The 15,173-nt window shown below is 39.4% G+C and overlaps 1 long non-coding RNA gene across 4 annotated transcripts in view; it reads right to left on the bottom strand.

The window, feature by feature from the left end:
* The window catches only part of LOC129464484 (uncharacterized), a 224,324-nt gene that overhangs the window by 78,518 nt on the left and 130,633 nt on the right, over positions 1 to 15,173 (bottom strand). For all 4 annotated transcript variants that reach the window (XR_010116274.1, XR_010116273.1, XR_008651605.2 and 1 more), the window contains one exon: positions 5,809 to 5,901. This is a non-coding gene — a long non-coding RNA (uncharacterized lncRNA). The remainder of the gene's footprint in view (positions 1 to 5,808; positions 5,902 to 15,173) is intronic.

The following is a 15,173-nucleotide window of genomic DNA, read 5'->3' as shown; positions in this document are numbered from 1 at the left end:
ATGGTGAGGTTTCTAAGTAAAGGGAAGGGGCTTCGCTGAAAATGGTGACAAAGTCTCTCCCAGGGCAGGTTGGAGACTAAGACATACACTCCAAAAGGGATGTAAAAATCTCCGAGCAAGGTGCGATTGCTGTAGAAGGATCTCTGACCACACAAGGTGTCCTACCTTCTCTTGTATTGAGAGTGTAGGCCTTAATTTAAAATTTCAAACACTGAATAAAGTTCAAATAGTTGTCAAACTGCTGACATATTTTCTCCAACTGTAACAAAAAAATGTGAATGTGGTGAATAATAGGATATCAGTGCTCAAAATCTATGTTCCTCATCTAAAATAATCATATATGAAACTCCCATTTTTAGTTTCCAAGGAGAAAAAAATCCAAAAAGTTTAAGCATATTAATATTTATGAGTTAAAGAGAATAAAATTTCTTTCAGGAAATGGAAGATGTTAGCAGTAAGAAAAGTTTTCAGGCAGACATTTGGAAGAAGCTAGGAAGAGAAGTTTTTTTTTAATAAAGAGAATAAGATATTTTTTCCTCTTTTTCTTCAATGAAATTAGGAAAAAACCAATACCACACCATAGTGATCACATTATTAGTGGTAAGAAGAGGAAATAAGTTGATAATGACTAGTAAAGTGCATTTGGAACAGACTGGAATAGTTCTAATAGCTAAAAAGTCTCATCCAAGAACTTCATTTAATTTAAACCTTTAAATAACTACTCCACATGAATAAATAGTAATAAGACTATATCAGAAAGCTGCATAGCTTTCCTGGCTTTGTATGTACCTGACAAAAATTATGAAAGGCTGAATATTAAAAGAATTACAAAAACAAATATATAAATCCACAATTATTGTGTGTATATTTAACTTAACCTTCTCAGAAATTGATAGACCAAATAAAGCAAAAAACTACCAAAACCAAAGAACGCGTGTGGAAAATTAACAAAAATTGAACACACTATATTCTTCAAGACATATCTCAAAACAATTAAGACATCTACATTATATCTACCATGTTCCTTAATGGTAATTATTTGGAATAATTATAAATGAAAACTGAAAAAATTACCAAAAACATCCTATATTTTGGTAATATAAAAGCACACGTCCAAATTATTAGTGTATCAAAGGCAAAATGATAATGGAATATTAAAAGTTATAAAAATGTGATTTCCACCATGACTTAGTAGATGTCTTATTAATCTATTTCACACTCGCAGAGCTGGAATTAACAACCAGGCTTCAGTTCCTTGCCCAAGGATATACTACGTGAATGCCAAAACCAGAAATTAAAGTCAAATCTTCTGATTCAAGAAACTGTCTTCTTTTTGATGCTTTTATAAGCCTGCACATCATAAAATAAGTAGTGTTATTAATAATACTTACAAATACTTTATTTTACCTAATGAAGTTAATATTCATAAACTTCATGGAATATCTTAAGATTTGCTTGGTTCTTCGTAGCAAATATACACAGGCCTTAAAATAACCTACCTGCTGTCACCTTTGAGTTAGGAGGAGGTTGTGTTAATGTGTATGATGAGGAAGTGTCGGTGATAAGGACTGGACATTGTGTTGATTCACATTTATGCTCGTGAGGAACAACAATCATCATTCCAAATAAGCCACATTCCTTGGTAAGATTCCTCATTACACACAAATATGACTGATTTTGTGCAAGTGGTTAAATCTGATTTCAAACATATGGAATATTCACATGCTTCTCTTCTATGCCTGCTTCCTTTTGGTCTCACCCCGTCTTTTGGCTTTGGATGTACCTGAATGCCAAGGAACCCTTCTTCTTTCTACTGCAACCTCTGTCCTGAACTAGACTCAGACGTCAGCCCCACTGCCTGCCCCGCTCCCATTTGGATGCCTGACAGACATCTCAAAATCGACAGGTCCAAACTGAACTCGTGGATCCCCAACTCAGCCCCATCCAAACCTCTTCTATCTCGTCTCCTTCAGCAGATGGCCATGGTCTTTCGGGCTGCTCAGACCAAAAAGCTTTAAGTCATCTTTGACTCTTATCTCTTCCTTGTGTCCCACAGCCAGGAGGTGAGGAAATCTGGTTTGCTCAGCCTTCCTATATCTTCAGAATCTGACCCCTTGTCACCACGCCAGAGCTCTGACTCAGTCTGAGCCATCATCTCTCCTGCCTGCATGTCTGCAATGCTTTCCAGCCGGTTGTCCTGCTTCCATGCTGAACTCTCAGCAGCCAAAGTCTCTCCAAGTCTCTCTGTGGAAGCTGAAGTCCTTAAGAAGGTGTAATAGTTCATTCTCACATTGCTAACAAAGACATACCTGAGACTGGATAATTTATAAAGGAAAGAGGTTTAATTGACTCAAGTTCAGCATGGCTGGGGAGTACTCACAATCATAGTGGAAGGTGAAGGAGGAGCAAAAGCACATCTTACATGGCGGCAGGCAAGAGCGTGTGTGCAGGGAAACTGCCCTTCATAAAACCACCAGATCTTGTGAGACTTCTTCATTATCATGAGAACAGCAGGGAAAACCCATCCTTATGATTCAATTACCTCCCACCAGGTCCCTCCCATGACACGTGGGGATTATGGAAATCAACATTCAAGATAAAATTTGAGTGGAGACACAGCCAAACCATATCAGATGACCCTCAGCAGGCCACCAGATATGCCCTCATTTCAGCCCCTGACTGTGTCTCCCACCCACAGTAGACCCTGCACTGGCCCCTGGTCATCCTGGACCTCATCTGACATGACACCGCGACCCTGAATATAGCAATGTAGGCTGCAGTCTATCAAGCCTTCCCAGGCTTTCCTGGGAGCCCCAACTTGGGCCTACTTTTAATTTTTCTTCATTTCACGGTCCATCATACGTTAATATGCATTTAGTCATCTTGCTTATTGTTTACTTTCTATCTCCTTCAGAAAGATGGAAGACATTATTTCATGTTAAAAAAATGTGCTGTCTGCTAATTGGTAATATTGGCCTAAGCCCTGTACACCAGCTTTTGGCAGGAACCAAACAACTCCCCATGTATTAATTTCAATCTTTACAATCAGTGTGCTTCATGTTCCTGAGTCTATGGTAGAGCCTGCCTTATTCATGTCATGAGCAACACACTTGATGAAATAACATAATAAAAATGCTTCTTTCATTCGGTGCAATGATTAACTTATCAGGTACCATTTTAATTTTATTAATGAAATATTTCAGGTACCATTTTAATTAATGAAATATTTCACAGTAGTATTTCTTTTAAAATAAGTTAATAGAAACAATTATTTTTTATCTGTTTTCACAGTGAGGCTTTAATAGAAGATATTCTACAAATATATTAATTTATACCTTATTTGTTTAAACAAAAAAAACCTAGACAATATTTTTTACAAATTAATTATTAGATGTAGGGCTGTGAGTAACGTAATTTCTGAAGCCTCTTGGAGGGAATGGCATTAACACACTAAATGTCACATCAGTAGACACAGTGTGGGATGAGGTATACACAGATGGAATCACAATAGGAGGCTCAAAAGAAGTAGAAAGAGACAGCTATATATCTTCTGTGCTTCTTTTTAAATATCTATTTTTCATTTCAGAGTTTCTCATTCCCTTAGGTGCAGTATGAACTTAAAAGCAACCTAGATTCTTCATAGGACTTTTAGAGTATATGATAGATCAATAATTTGTTGGTTTGTTTATGAAATATGCCAACTTACTAGGACAGAGTCATTTTTAAGAGGAAGCCAAGATCAATATATATGTGCATAGATTTATGGGTGTTTTTTTACAATCAGAGTAAGTCTGTTTAAAGAACTCTAAACGGTAGGGCTGGCTGTTTTTACTGTGATCTATTGGCTCGTGGGTGCCACTTTAATTCCAGAGACTAAAAATATCACATCTGAGACTTTTATTCTGATAAACTCTCCTTGAATGTAACTAATTTTAACAGCCAGATTTTTAAATGGCAGACAAATAACAACCCAGCTGTAACTTCACAGCATAATCTCTAGAATTTGCTCCCTTTCTTAGGAGTACCAAATAATTGTTCCTGCCAGTGGATTTTAGAGTTATAGCCTTCTGAATTTTTATACTGCATTTTTCCCTTTACAGAATTAAAGGAAACAGAATTATGGACTTAAACCTGTGTTATGGCTTAAGTGTCAAACCACACCTGTGTTCCCACATGACCCAGCTGTGATACCTTTCTTTGTGTAGCTGGCTGGATCTCAGCCCTGCCACTATGGATAATCTAGTTTGGGCAAAGACAGAAGACACAAGTAAATGTCCTCATTCAGTTTATTAATTTCAGTGATACTTTCATTCGTTTGGTTTACTGAGCATAACTAGCTGGCCTACCGACATTGCAGAATTAGCCCAAAGACATGGGTTAGCTTCAGATAGTCCAACTAAATAGAAGGGACGAGAAGCATCGTGACATGGCAGCAACATCTTTATAAAGCTCCCATGGACATAACTTTAAGATGAGTTATGGGGCAGGTTAATATTCTCCAGCTACAGAGATGGGAGTGTGGTAGCTATCTCCATCTTACATTTCAATTGTGAGCATTTTCATCATACACTCCTCACTGTGCATCTCACTTTAATGGTGAACGTAATAAACTTCTCTCACCCTTCCCCATCCTCAACTGCTGACCAGAAAAGTAAACACAGTGTCATTTAACTTTTAAAGTGTTAATCACTAATCGAAGGATAAAGACTGTTGTCTTTAAGTCCTAAAACTATTAAAATGAATTAAAATTGTGCGTGCATATGGAGAAGATGGGATCAAGGTTATTTTAGCCACAATTCCTTATTTGACAAATAGGAAATTAAATTTAATTTTTTCTTTCCATTCATAGTACTTGATAAGAGAATGATTCCAATTATATCAACCCTAGGTAAACAGATTTTCTTCCTTTTAGGGATATGTGAGGAAAGACATTTAGAGTATCCTCTCCTTGGCTCTTGACTTGAGCCTCTATTGTGCCATTGAGTTGGAGGGTGAAATCTGGAATGGCATGCTCAAACACCTGCACTGTTCTTCCAAAAACAACCAAGCTGAAATGGTAAACTACTCATCTGGTATCTCTTAAGCTAAGCTACAAAGGTGCAACATCATCAGTGAACACATTTGGTTCCATATGTACCTAAACAAACAGTGTATTTCCAGCTTCCTCCTAATCTGATCCCAACTCACCTATCCCTCTTCTGCATCTCTTCCTACTTCCCACCTGCATGCCCTCCTCCCCTTAGCCTACCATGTGTCACTGCTCCTGATCATGTGTGTCACTGCTAAGTCCCTGGGACTTTGCCCAGTGTCTATCTCCCTAATTGCTGCCATTAACATCAGTCCCAGCTTTTTAAAGCGCCCATAACAGATTTTAGTGCACACTATCACGAGCTATTACATGCTGCCTTGCACCATTCATTAAATGCTTCATATTTTGATTCCTCCACCAGATTGAAAGTCCTCTAATGGAAGAGAGGATTCGGTTGAGAGTCAGTCATGTAGAAGAGAACTGGTTGCCTTATTAAGAAATTTTGCCAGGTGCATCAGACACAATGACTCTGAAGGGGAAAGAAAGATTACAGTAAAATAGTCACTCCAGGAACATCACAGAGACTTTGGAGAAGAGGAAGAGGAGAAGAATACGTAGGTGGCAAGGAAAGAATGAAGACATTAGGAATATTAGAAGAATGTAGAGAATGTCTTACAATGATTCATGGATATCTAACAGTCACGTTGGTAAATATTTAGCAACATATAAAATTGTAATAACCATGTCAAATAAGCAAGGGTAGAATCGCATGCCATTACCGTAAGGTTGACCCCTTGGGGAGTGCTTTGAGGGAAATGTTTACTATCTTCGGTCTCTTTTTCTCACACCAAAGCTCAGCTCCACTGCAGTTTCTAAGGAGAAACAAAATGAGAGTTAGAAGTCACAGTGTGGACTGTTTTCTGCTCCAGATCAAGCCTTGCTGTGGGGAACACAGATGGAGATGAGTCCCAGGCTTTGTGCCATTCCACTCCCCACTCTGGATGTGCACTCATCCGGCTATCAGAGGCAGGAAGCAATGTCAGAGATGAGAGCCTCCATTCATGCTCCTTGGTTCTCTCCCAGGAAGGAAATCTCCTGGATGCTATCTAACTTCTCCAAGTCACAGTTTTCTCATAGGTCACATAGGGATGATGACAGCATCCAGCTCATCGAGACGCCGCAAATACTAAATGCATCAGGCCTGTATTGTAAGGCATCCATGCTAATGCCTAGGAGCCCTTGCTTGAACGGAATATAAAGGCAGTGTTGTTACACAGTGCTAAGGAATCGAGGCTGTCTTCAGAGAAATGGGCCATGATGAAAAGGTCTCTAGTAGGGGAGGTGATGCAGAGATAGCAGATCCATTGGTGCAGACTGGAGGATTTATCCCTGGACAGAAACACGAGCCACCACAGCAATCACAGCCTCAGCCTGCAGTCACAGCTCTGCATGTGCCAGGCTCTTATAAGCCGTCAGTGTTTTCTGGATTACTTCATTTAATCTTCCAAATGAGGTTAAGTCCCACTGTTCTGCCACTGAACTGATAAAACCACTACGCCGGGTCACCCAGAATTAGGAGAGCTTATATCTGAACCCCCGCATACTGATCCTTGATCTGCGCTAAACTGTTCTTTCTCTATTTTATATTATTTTAGATAACTGAAATGATGTCTAAGTGTTTGGGTGACAAAAGGACACGATTCAGCCCCACAGGGTGAACCTCTGCAGTTCAGCGACCTCAACAGATATTTGCTGAGGTTCTAAGGTTGAAAAACAATGTCAAACGCAGGGCCCGTCCTTAGAACACACACAGGTCAGAAGCTGGGGAGCCCATCCTTCCATCTATTAAGAGGGCAAGAAAGAATTGTCTGAGCACCTGCACAACCGCCAAGACCAATGCAGAGATGCCGCTTCCTCTTTGCCCTCAGCAGACAGGCTGGTAAACGTCTGCACCTCCCATGTACTTCCCCATAATAACACCGGTTTCAGAAATAATGCTGAATTCAAATAAACTCATCATTTTGTTGATGTTTATTTAAAATTGTATGTGGATAGCCAGTACAACGTGGCTAGGAATGTGTGTTTAGTAGATTAGCATGAATAAAATTCAATAGATTGTTTTTTAAAATATATATCTTAGAAAAACAGTCAATAAGTTTCTTCAATATTCTTAAAGGCAGCTGTGGCCTTATTCTTTATCCCTAAGTCATATGTAAGAAGGCACTGTTTTTATCATATTTCAGTACAATATTCTGAAATTGGGGTTGGAGCTGGTGTCGAGGAGCTCCCCACTCTTTGGCTGGTAAGTTAGGGCATCAGTGACTGGGAATGAAGGCTCCAGAGGTTGACACACCTCTCACCTGTGACTTCTCCAGAAGACTACTTCTTGTCTATTTTTAGGCATTCCAAATAGCAGCACTTGCCCGTTTCACTGTCCACGTGGATACTATGCAAATAATGAAAATATTTCCACATGCATACATTGAGGTATGATCAATTGTAGGTGACTATAAAGTAGTAATAAAATCATCCTTTTAAATAACTGAAATGGCAATTGACCATTAAGCCTGTTATTCATACCAGCAACATTTCAATGATTCGGAAATAAGGAAAATGGGTAAAGAGTTTATATTTTGCAGTTCCAAACTACTTGTGTCTTTTAGAACAACAACAGCAATACGATCTCTCTCAATATAGACACACACATGCATACACATACACACACACCCCTATATGTGCATATATAGATGTGTCTCTATGAAAGCAACAATGAAAATATACTTTTAACATTTTATACAAATTCTCTAATTTCGAGAATATTTATCATACCAAGAAAGAGGCCAGTTGGAATATTTTGGCCTTTAAGGCTGGCGGGAGAGAGGAAAAGAGAAAGGGAAAAGGACAATACAGTTGTAGGGTCCAGGTCCAGACCCAGTATGAGCTTGGAGATGCCACAACGATGGAGAAGTGCAGGACAAAGCATTAGAAATAGACACAAAGGGGCTACTCACCTGTTTCAGGACAGTAGGGAGATCACCCTGGCACCACGGACATGTTCATAACTGCCAAACCAGACAGCAGATCATCCATTAATGATGCAGAAGAATGATCACTGTAGGGACATGGGTCACTGAAGCGAAGCACCAGCACCAGGAACATCCGCGCGTTCACATGTGCCTTGTGCCGAATTTGTATTACTGAACAATGTCTAGAATTCCCACGGGTTCATGTAAAAGTCAAAAGTTTGAAAACCTATTATTTATAGTAACGCCCTTTTAAAGCATTCTCTAGGAAGTCATAAGGAGCTTTTTGTAATTCAAATTCTTCAGAAGTAGAGTCCTCTCCTCTTTAGACTCTAGCCAAGGGCTCCATAATGTAAACTTAAGAGCACTTCCTGTTTGTATTAAAACAACAACAACAGCAATAACAGAGAGCTGTATGGCTCCCATTTAGAAAGTGTCTCTTAGCTGTTGATGCTTCATGAAGCACAGTGATGGTTCTGAGGAGGGTGCAAGTGATTTTAGATTAAATGACCCTAAGACGTGACTTGTAAAGATGACACATGCTCAAAGACAAGTGGTATGGGTGAGAGGGCAAATCCTAAAAGAGATAAGCCTTGTTTACACTTTATTTATAAACTTTATTTTAGAACACTTTTAGGTTTACAGAAAAGTTATGCAGTACAGAGAGTTCCTATTTACCCCACACCCAGTTTGCCTATTATTAACAGTTTATATTAGCACAGTAGATTTGTTAAAAGCAATGGAGCAGTATTGGTACATTATATTACCTAACATCCTATTTCTGTTCCAGCATGCCATTCAAGATACCCCATTACATTTACTCATGTCTCCTTAAGCTCCTTTTGAGTTTGAACGCTCAAGACGTTCCCTGTCTTTAATGACCTTGGCAGTTTTGAGGGGCACTGGTTAGGTGTTTTATACAGCGTTCTTCAACTGGGGTCTGTCTGATGTTTTTCTCATGATTAGGCTTTGGTGATGTGTTTTTAGGAAGAAGGGCACAGAGGCTAAGTGTCATTTTCCTCACAACATAGCAAGTGTATTGTAGTGTGCTAAGTCAAAATAAATATCCAAAAACACATTTTCAACTCCTGGTTCCCAGAACCTATAAATGTGACTGTACTTGAACTAGGTGAATTGCAGGTTTAACTGCATTAGAGATCTTGAGATGAGATCATCCTGGATTTAGAGTAGACCCGAAACCCAAGGACTTGTGTCCTTGTAAGAGAAAGTTGATGGAGATTTGAACACAGAAACACATGGGGGATAAAGCCATGGGAAGATGGAGACAGAGGTTGGAGCAATGCAACCCCAATCCAAGGAAGCCCAGGGCACCAGAAGCTGGAAGAGGCAAGGAAGGCCCTCCCATGGAGGCTTCAGGGGCAGTGTGGCCCAGCTGACACCTTCGTTCCAGACCTTTGGCCTCTGAACTATGAGAGAATAAATTTCCTTTGTGTTAAGCAACCCAATTTATGGTAATTTGTTACACTAGCCCTTGGAGATGGAACAGGCATTTACTATCCACATGACTTCACCACTGATGTGAACCTTGATCACCTAGGGGAGGTGGGATTGTCAGATCTCTCTACTGTTATTCTGTTACTGCTGCACGGTCAAAATGATATATAGTAACTAACCTTACTATGCGTGGTCACAGTCCACACTCAATAACTGTGCGCCACCTCCTTGTAGATACATTAGATACATACATGTTTGGAATCCTTCTGGAATTCTTCTTTATGGGAAACCTGTCTCTTCTTCTCTTGACTTTATTTACTTACTTAATCATGTATTTATGATAGTATAGACTCATGGATATTTATGGTTTGCATTTTAATCCAATACTACATTATTCCTTTTGTTAGTAACTTGTGCCAGATCTGGTCATTGGGAATTCTATCAGTTGATTCTTGCAGTTCTTTGAAATAATCTCATCACCGCAGGTTTTTTGTTTGTTTTGTTGTTGGTGGTGGTGGATTTTTGTTGTTGTTGTTGTTGTTGTATTGCCTTGTATTTTTTTGTTTTGTGAATACTTTCTGAATTTCTGGCAAATGGTGCTCCAGGCTCATCTTGCGAGTTTTCTGCTCCTGAACCGGAACCAGCCACTTCTCCAGGAGCCCTCCTTCCCTTTCTTGGAGAACACCATCAGATGTAAAGAGCTGGGTGCTGGCTGGGCTCTTGCTAGTGGGTTGGGTTTGCTTTTTGATTTGCTATTTACTACCTATTTGTCCTTGAAAATGCTACTTAACCTCTCTGTTTCATTTTATTTAACTTTTAATGAGGGTTATAAAACACCAAAAATAATTCCTAACCAATCTTGATTTAATGAACTATCAAAATTAACACCTATTTTCCATTTGTCCTTTAAACCATCTCACTAGTGACCACACAAAGGAAATATTTGATTCAGTGCAGTCACTTAAAAATCCTAGAAAATGACATATTTGAGCCACTCACAGGGAGAAAGCAAAGTGTAAAAACTGGAAGTGTTCAACATTCAAATTACTTTGCATATTATCTGTAGGATTTCACCATCTTACTGGAAGCACAAGCACAGAAATTGTGAACTGAGTCTTTTGTGTACATTTTTTCAAGAAGGAGAACTTAGAAATTAAAACAGCAACAGACCCATATTCAAACAAGTGGATTCTGCCCTTTTCGAAAGATTGATAAATAAATGGACACTTTATTTAACTGGTAAGTCACGACGGGCTTCAGCCAGTGGCTGATTACCAGCAGGCCAGAATATTTTTGTGTTTTAATAGCTCCCATGCTGTCTTGGTGTGTACTGGCTAACTGTACCCCCAGCATGGGAGTCTGAGGTTAACAATTTCATGCCATAACTGACTCTTCAGTAACCACCTGGTTAACCTGCCAAGAGGGCTTTACCACTGTGATTTCCTGAGGCTGGTGTAGGACAACTCCTGGCAGGCAGAGTCTTCCACGTTCTGGTCTGTGAATGAAACCATCACTGCCATTGTCTCCTCCTCGTCAGCATTAGCCTTGACTCCAGGATGACTTAACTCTGTGCAACCAGAGATGTTCTTTGGCAAAGTTTTTGGCTGCATTCTAAGTGTGTCTGTAAATTGAAAGTGCAGAGATTTTGGTGAGACCTTATGAAGATCAGCACCACCAGTGCAACCCCTAATCTCCTTATGTCTATTTTTCTCATCTATATAAAGGGAAGTATAATTCTTAATGTATATGGCAAAAATTAAAACTTAAGAATCCAATGCTATGAGATGTTTGTAAGGAGCACTCAATAAGTGTATCTATTGTCAGCTGCATTTTATATAGACAAAGATGTAAAGAGTGCGCAAGGCAGGCAGGCAGAGAGAAGATTGAGAGGCAGCATGGGGGCACTTCAGACAGAAGGATGCCTATGGCGCTGTGGGAGCAAAACGAAAACATTATATAATTCAGTACTTTCCATCTGCCAGGAATTGCTCTAAATGCTTTCCAGGTGGTTCTCACTTGCTCCTCAGCTAGCGCATTAAAGCCTTCTCACTTCACCGGATACAAACTGGGGCACAGAGACGGCTGCCCCTTATCCAGAGTCCATCGCTTCTCCAATGCAGATGCTGGCTCCAGGCCCACTTTAAGTGCTGCTGGCTTGTCCCGGAGGACCGTGTATGAAAACAGGAGTTCTTGGAAGCACAGTCTTTGTTCGGAGAGCAGTTAGTTAATCAAAGGATGACGGAAGGATAATTGGGGAGACAGCATGACTACTGCAAAGGTTTGGTGCCCCACATGGCCAGGGACGCTCCAGCAGGGGTGGCTGCCTTTGAGGGCTCTTTTGGGAAGGGATGGGTGTGTACCTGGAAGACACATACAGTGGCTGCTTATTAAACGTTAACGAATCCGTGCACGTGTTATCAAATGTCTTCTTTTCTGGTGAAAATAATATATGGTTCTCCTGAACTCTCAGGGGAGGGGAAGGAAAAGGGCCAGTTGGCACACGATTGAGCATACATGTCTTTTATTCTAAAAGCTATTAAGAGACCTGGAAATATGAGCAATATAGATAGTAAGGAGGCAAGAAAAAAAAGGATGTCTATTAGACCAGGAGTCCCCAACCCCTGGGTCATGGACTGGTACTGGTCCATGGCCTGTTAGGAACTGGGCCACACAGCAGGGTGTAAGCGAACAAAGTTTCATCTGTATTTACAGCTGCTTCCCATCACTCGCATTACTGCTTGGGCTCCACCTCCTGTCAGATCAGCAGTGGCATCAGATTCTCATAGTTCTTCATAGTTCTGTTGTGAACTGTGCAGGTGAGGGATTTAGGTTATGCGCTTCTTATGAGAATCTAATGCCTGATGATCTGAGGTGAACAGCTTCATCTTGAAACCATTCCCCTTACCACCCCGTCCATGAAAACATTGTCTTCCATAAAACAATACACAGGTGCCAGAAAGTTGGCAACCATTGTATGCCAATAGCAAGTATATCAGTGTGCTAGAACTGTGGCAACATAATACAACAAACTGGATGGTTTAAACAACAAAAATTTGTGAGGCATGGTAAGATGCCTATAGTTTCAGCTATTTCAGAGGTTAAAGCTTGAGCCCAGGAGTTTGAGTCTAGCCTGGGCAATAGCGTGAGACCCCTGTCTCCAAAAAAAAAAAATCACAAACAACAGAAATTTATTCCTGATAGCTTTGGAGGCCAGAAGTCCAAGATCTGGGAGTCAGCAGGGCTAATTCTTTCTGAGACTGGAAAGGAGATGCTGTTCCAGGCTTCTCTCATAGCTTCTATGGTTTCATGGCAATATTCAGCATTCTTGGACTTTTAGAAGCTTCACCCCAGTCTCCACCTTCAACTTCATATGGTGTGCTCTCCATGTTCATATCTGTCTCCAAATTTTCTCTTTTGTAAGGACATCAGTCATATTGATTAGAACCCACCTTAATGAGGTCATTTTAAGTAGATTACCTCTTTAAGGACCCAGCCTCCAAAGATCAGGCTTGGAGGTGCTAACTGCTAGGACTTCAAGATAAATTTGGGGCAGGTTGGAGGGACACAATTAAACTCATGACAGTGACAGTAGTTAAAACCATGTACTAAGTATAAATTATGCAGTAGGATAGTCCTTCATGTTTATTTAAAACATGTGAAAATTATTTACAAAAAATTCTCATGTGAGTAGTTTCAACTTTAGTTACACATTTCTAAATGTTATTTATCTCTCACAGGCTGTTATAAAATCATCCAAATATCTTTTATTTTATATTAATCAAAGAATAACAGCACTTAAATTTGTCATCACTCAGAATGTGCTACAGCATTTTGGAATTGTTTGTATAGTCTTTTTAATCATGAGAACTGAATATATTTTTCGTGTGACATTGTTAATGTACACAAAAAATAAAGTGGTATCTAAAATGCATTTTACTTTAGTTGGAAGTTGAAGGAATAAGATTTATTCTTATGTCAAGTTAATTTTTCACAGCTCTTCACAATAAGGTTCTAAGTTAAATGATGTTTATTTTAGATAACTTAAAATCATCATTTTTGTTTAACACATTCATGAGAAGCAAAGGTCTATTTTATAGGCCAGAAGAACAAAGGAAAATTGTAAAAATAAACTTTTAAAAATGGATCTATTTCTCCCCCAAAGAGAAACTATTCTAAATCCACCACTGGGTGTCATTTAGAGAAACTGTTCCCAAATTGTTCTGGGATGTGTGTGTGTCCCTGAGGTCCCTTCAGGTGACCCGCAGGCTAATCTCATGTAGTATTGATGCTTCTAATATGAAAATGTCTATATTTTAGTTTCCAGAATGGATGGTTTATGAATAATGTATAATATTTAATAAAACCAGACATTGCCTCATTAATGTCTCATCAAAAGTAGAATGGATCTTTCCCTTATATCTGGCATTTTTGGGTCATGTACTAGATACAAGTGGGTAGGTAGATATATATTATTTTTCCCTACTAAACACAGTTATATTCCAGAGAATCTGAGAATTAATTTTTAGAAGTTTTAATCACTCATCAGATTTAACTTAAAATAAAAATTACATGCAGTTATTAATTTATTTACTTTGCAGTGAGTATTTTTATTTGCTTGAAAATGGTTATGAGAAAAGTGAAGTCCAGAGACACAAAAGGATTTCTCTGAAGAGCACACAGTACATTGGGATGAAGGTTCCAGGATTGCTGCTTAATACACATTTTTAAAATTGAACTGTTTGAGGATAATCACAATATTTGTTTTGAGGATGCTGATTATTTGGTATGAGAAAATTATACTGGGCAAAAAACTCCATTGCCCTGTGACACTGAGGTATCGGTCTACACTCAGATCTCAGATTACCTAAGAAATGAGTGATTCCTATTAGTTACTCAGTATGTTATCTGGTCAATTATTTCTTTTCCCAACAATTATAACTGCTACAGTGAATTCATAACTGCTCTAAGTGATTAGAGTAAATAATTAGTTTTATCTAATCTTGGCACTGGATTCCTGCAGAATCTGCATCGATCTTAATACTCTGTCACTGACTTTTAAAAATTGTGCTCACTTAGCCTTTTCCCAAGCTGGCATATATATCATTTTACACCTAAATATGTCTTGCATTTTACATGAAAACATATGCTTTTAGTCATTTTTAACTCCCCTTCTCTTTCTGTTTTCTTCTCTCTTGTAGGACACAGTGGGGACGGAGTGGGAAGGAAGGAAGCAGATTGGTGGGGCTGGGCAGCATTGGTGTGACGAAGTGTAGGTGAGTGGGCATCTTTGATCTCTGGGCTGGAGCCAGTGGAGGCTGAAGAAACACTCCTTAAGAAATTATTTCTCCTGGCATTGGAAATCACAGGTTTCCTGAATCAAATTAGGTGACTCTGAATTCTAGTATCTGAAGTGTGGGCTGTTTGAAAAGTAACTTCTAGAGGCTGCCAGGACCCCTGATACCTTTATAATCTCAAGTCATTTACAGTCTTCCCTGAGATAATTTGTCAAATTCAATGTATCGTTCAGGAAAATGCTATGCCCTCCCACTCCCCACCATTACCTTCTGGGTAAAACCCCAGATCCTAAACAATTCCTGCAACTGCCTTTCATGATGTGATCTTGGCAACCTCTGTAAGACCACCCCACTTCATTCCTCAACCCCCAA

The sequence above is a fragment of the Symphalangus syndactylus genome, chromosome 16, assembly GCF_028878055.3.
Source record: "Symphalangus syndactylus isolate Jambi chromosome 16, NHGRI_mSymSyn1-v2.1_pri, whole genome shotgun sequence".
Taxonomy (NCBI): domain Eukaryota; kingdom Metazoa; phylum Chordata; class Mammalia; order Primates; family Hylobatidae; genus Symphalangus; species Symphalangus syndactylus.
This window is presented reverse-complemented; position numbering and strand designations above follow the sequence as displayed.